Consider the following 5752-nt stretch of genomic DNA (forward strand, 5'->3'; position numbering starts at 1 on the left):
TAAAAAAAAAAAAAAAAAAAAAAAAAAAAAAAAAAAAAAAATTGTAAATTGAACCTTAAATGGTTCAAATAGAAATGTAGGCACGACGGTTATTAGCGCTTAACGATACGTAGTTACTGGGTCAAGCAACTCTTCTAGATATGATACGCCCTCTAGCAATATAGCATGCTACACAAAAAAGTAAAAACAAGAGCGTGGCTAGAGTTATTACGTAAAACGCAACCCGACTATTTAATGAAACTGCGTTTTATAATTGGTTTAACCAGTAATCCAACTGGAGACCTCTCAATCAATGTTTAGAATGCGGAAGCACTGAGCCACATAGGTCTAATTCTATACTAGTTGCAAATGACTGGAGGTGTGTATTTTATATAAAAAATTGTAATATATAACATTTAAGAACTTTACTCTATAAACAGCTAGTGGTAATAATTAAGCGTGTAGTATGTGCATTGTTCACATACAATCCTAATAATTTTCAATTGCTGAAGACAACTCTTGTACATTGTACTTTCTTTTCTTAAATAAATTATTTCTAAAGATGAATCATCTACTCTGCAATCGATCCTTGAAGATCTCTACCAGGGTGCGTTTGGCACGTTGCTACGAGTTTTCGGTACTTTTTAAGGCGTAGAATCCTGGGCTTAGAAGCCTTTGAAATGTGGGTCTACAGAAGAATTTTAAAAATATCATGGACGGATAGAGTGTCCAAAGAAAGAGTATTGGTGAATAAGAAGTTGGAGGTCTTCAGCACTATCAAAAAACGCAAACTACAATACTTTGGACATATAATGCGTGATGATAAATACGACTTACTACAACTAATTATGCAAGGAAAGATACATGGAAAGCGACCACCTGGAAGAAGGCGTACTTCGTGGCTTAAGAATCTCCGGACATGGTTCAACCCGATCACAAGATCCTTATTCCGCGCAGCTGTGTCGAAAATACAGATAGCCCTAATGATAGTCGACCTCCGGTAGGAGATGGCACCCCAAGAAGAAGTATTATTATTATACAAGTATTACTATTATATGTAATATTTATTTATGATTATAGAAAGCATTTGCTATTTCCATATATTTACTTTTACATACTTTTTATTTCATAAAAAAGGCATAATAACGCAAAAGAAACGCGTTACGCAAAATTCTAAAAGCGATTTTTAGTAAACTCACATAAAATAGTGATATGCGTATACCGATAACACGTTACACAAACATAAAATATCTTACCTATTTGACTAACTACTAACAGCTCACAGGCATAACAGACACAACTAAACTTCAAAAAAATCATCATTTTCAATTTTCCTAAAAAAAAATATCACGGAATTTTACTGCGTCGGCTTTTAAAAACAACTGAGTATCGCTGTAAACACTTTAGGCAACATTTTACATTTGATATTTTCAACACCGTAAACACAAGCACTTTCGAGTTCGAGTCATATTTTTCTAAAGTATAGATTTTCGATTTTCCGATTATTAAATCGACAATTAAAACTAGCGACAGATTGTGTCCTGACCTTTCAGAAGGCGGGTGCGACTGCGGCGTCGCGCGGGGTCATGCTCGTGTATTTTTAGAGTTGAAAGTTCAAAATACAACGGTTACACATCTCGACGGGGCTTCCGGCCCTTGGCTTTGATATTTGTAGGGGATAGGTGGTTAGACAGATAATTCGTATACTCTAATACAGTGAATAAAAACATCGCGATGTCGTGAGTGACACTCAAATATTTGATTTCTCACTTTCACAAGTGAATTTAATTACGAAAATCATAAGAAATCAAATGTTTTGTTGGATTATTTGGTATAGCAAGAAATTATAAAAGGTGTTCTCGTATAATAATAGCATCTAGTTCTCATTGATAAGCAGAAGAGTCAAATACATTTACAATTGATAATGGGTTCGGACTAAACGCCTACCACAACATTAAAAGCAAACTATTTGTAAGTAGACTTTGATCGAGAGAAATTGAGTCAAATCCATTTGTTAACTGAACAGTCAGTAAATTTCGGCGTTTTAGAAATAATTCACTAAAAATCCCATGTACATATCCGTTCAGACGTGACTGCATAAGCCAAAGACGACTCTTTTTACAGATTCTGCAACGTACCCGTGGTCTTTAATGAAAAAGAGAACACCAAAGTTCGCACACGGTTCTTCTGATCTTTCTGCTGTACCTAATACTGAATCCAAACGTCCTACTACGTGGGGCTTATGTTTTCACAAGGTTTTTTACTATAGTCACCACGTCGATGATACGAACGTTGCGTTGAACCTTCTTCTGAGGTTTTCCCACGTTTTTCCAATATCGTTAGTAGCACTGTTTAAACGGCATGTGATTTTTTGTTTAATTTTTTGTCTTTATTTACGATGTTTTAACAAATAAAAAACACAAAAAGTAAACCAATAAAAAAAATCGACCCCAAAATTCCAAGTGCGTGGAATTACATCTACATGACCAGTTTTGTTGAAATCAGTTACTGGAAAGTGCGCGAAACCGGAATCATCCCCTAGTTTGACACCCTTAGAGGTGGAATATTTTCTTCAAATCTAAGTGATACTACTTCTGAGCTACATTTCCAACAAAGAACGAATCATCAACTCCGGAATTTGTGAACCGATTTCACAAATACCGGAGTTATCGCGTAACATACATACAAAAAAAAACAATACAGTCGAATTGAGAACCACCTCCTTTTTTAAGTCGGTTAAAAATGTACTTACAAAAATGCACTAGGTTCCAGAAGACTCCGTCGTGCTTGTTTATTCCCAGTAGCTCCATGTATCAGTTCCATGTGGAACAATTGTAACCCAAAAGTTCCATATTGAACTATTGACTCGAATGTTGCAAATTGAACTCAAACCTCCAGCAGTGGTAATTTTTCCACTGCGAGCGGAGCCAGCTTCGTACGGACTCCGCTTAACTCGCAATGGTAAACTTCATGCAAGTGCTTCCACCGCAAATGAGTGAGCAGAGAGGACTGAGCCAGTTGAAAGAGTCACAAAAGAGCTGGCAGAGTTGAGCGGGCTTCCAGCGGAGTCCATACGGACTCAGTTTAACTCGCAACAATAAATTTCCTAGAAGTGCTTCCAGCATGCTGATTTTGATTCAAATCGGAATCTGAACCTGATTCCTATTAAATCTTTCTAATTTGTGAGTTAAATCAACTATTGTTACTATTTGAAATGTCAAAGTTTCCGATTGGCTAGTCGTGAATCGCAATTGTGCGCATCGCCTCGGAAGAGACACAGTTTTCGACTGGGAGAGCAAATCAAAATCAAGCAAAGTCAAAGTCAAAGATTATTTATTCCATAGGTAAAATAAATTTACACTTGAAAACGTCACATTTAAGCTACTACTCTAAAGCTGCAGCTCTAACGAGTGAGCGAAGCGGAGTCGGCGAGAACCGTTGTGTCGTTGTGTCACGCGCTTTTTTTTTAACGGACTCCGTAAAGGCAATATATAGGTATAGGGAAGAAATGTGCTCACAAGGAAAACAACTTGTGATATTTTAAGGCTAAATTTATACTGCGGTGGAACGGAATGGAAGCGAATTTTTGTAACGATAATATACATAGCATAATGAACTTAATGGTCATTTGTGTAACGTACAAACTAGATACGAGCCAAAATCTTCCGCGGAATTCTCGCGCATGCTCGAGAATACTCGCGCAGAATATTTTGCCTCGTATCTAGTTTGTACATTACACAATTGACCATAAAGTTCATTATACTAATTGTACATCGTTATCGATGAGAAAATTCGCTTCCATTCCGTTCCGCCGCTATATAAATTGAGCGTAAGACTACAATTTTGCTACCTAGAATACCTAGATTATTCCCCCTAATTTATTCAGAGATAAATTATAAATAAATTAGAGGGTTAATTAGGGTGCAGAAAATGGGAAACTGGATTTTTTTACACGAAACAAAAACAGAAACTGATTTTTTACTTTTCCACCGCCTAGCTCACTCCGCTAAGCCCGTTCGCTATGAAATGCAAACAATTCGCTCGTCTGGCCCATCTCCTTTGCCGGTTACCTCACTCCGCTTAACCCGCTGGCTATGGAAGGCAAACACCTCTTGTCAGTGAAACTCTTTCCTAGTGGAAGGACAAAACTATTTTACTCAGCACCACTCAGCTATTTCTCGCTCATTACCCTTTCGCTGTGGAAGGCGGGCATAAGGCTGCGAGTAAATGGACTGCCAGTACAAAGTTGATATGCACAACAGTATGCAGTCGACACTGGCTTCAAGCAATTATCGCTCCGCACCTATTTCACGAGCATCCATTCCATTACGACATCAACGAATATACTAAATATTCGTTGATGTCGTAATGGAAGTGTACTTCTAATTTATCACTACACACAGAAAATTTAAGATTTCAAACACTGACTTTAGTTTTTATTATAGAAATTAACATAACATCCTCTATTTCAATTTGTCAACAAAAATTCTCGTCCATAATCCCCGGCTATACTCTGCGGTGGAAATTGCGATAAAAAATGTACACAAAGATGCCATTACAAGAAAAATATTTCAAGAATTGTGATACAAATCTTCACCAACCGTATTTTTCTATCTTTAACAGCAGAACACAACAGTTTCCAGTTTGTTCCCAAAAATAATAAATAACTTGTTGCATATTCTCAAATCTGCCAAACACGTATTTTTATAATACTAGTCATATTCTGCCGCAATGAAAATTAATAAAAATTTATTCTGCCCAAATGGCATAAATCTCATAACTATCATTACTGTTTATTTGATTAGGTATTTTATAGCTTCAATGTTCTATGTGTGTACTATAAAATAAACAATACCTACTTTAGGTATGTAGGTAAACATTTAATCATGCTTAAAATGAAACATATGTACAAGAACATTACTTAGTCTTTGGTTGAACTGAATGCGTTGTGTTCTTGCATTTATTTTAAAATAAATTATTTTACAATTTCTTTATTCCGGACTTCTAAAAATATACAAAAATATATTGATTAGGCATAAACTAAAAAGCAAAATCATACCAGCAAAGTCCACGAATGGCTTTTCGTTGATTTTATAATTATTGGGTCAGCTTTCGCCATCCTTCTTTATAACTCCGTACACGATATAGGTCAACAAAAATCTCATGTCATGGAATTTAAAAGAAAACGGGTATATTTTCATACGGCAATCTCAATTAGATCCACCAGATTGGACTGATAACTACGAATGAACACTAATCATCCTTTACTTACTTATTCTTTGGCCATCAGAGCACAAGTGAAACAAATTTTTATGATGGTCGCATGTGACTGATCTACCAGAATCTGACAGCACGAAATACAAGCATTCTTAAAGTAATAATGTATTCATTAGAGAATACAATACATTGTACAGTAGGAAATTTCCTATACTATGTGGCATAACTCAGAACATCCAGTCTAGACCCAATTTAGAAGTTCCTTTTTAATTTACTTATTCTAATATTTAGTTAGTTTTATTGCCCACGCTAGGATAAGCTTCTGTTGGCGTCCCCATTCTTGCACTCACACATACTATAGAAATACGTATTTACTCTCTCAGCGAATCCCGAAATAGGAGTATGAAAATAAAAGAAAAAAATCTTAACTATTAATTTTATTCCTTATATATGAAGTACACAGCCATATTTGCCATAAATATATAATTGACATCACCGAACTAACAATCGCGTGATACAACGAAACTACTTCCTAAATAAGTATTCAAACAACAAC

Source organism: Hyposmocoma kahamanoa, unplaced genomic scaffold (genome assembly GCF_003589595.1).
Source record: "Hyposmocoma kahamanoa isolate Upper Pololo Valley unplaced genomic scaffold, ASM358959v1 88, whole genome shotgun sequence".
NCBI lineage: Eukaryota > Metazoa > Arthropoda > Insecta > Lepidoptera > Cosmopterigidae > Hyposmocoma > Hyposmocoma kahamanoa.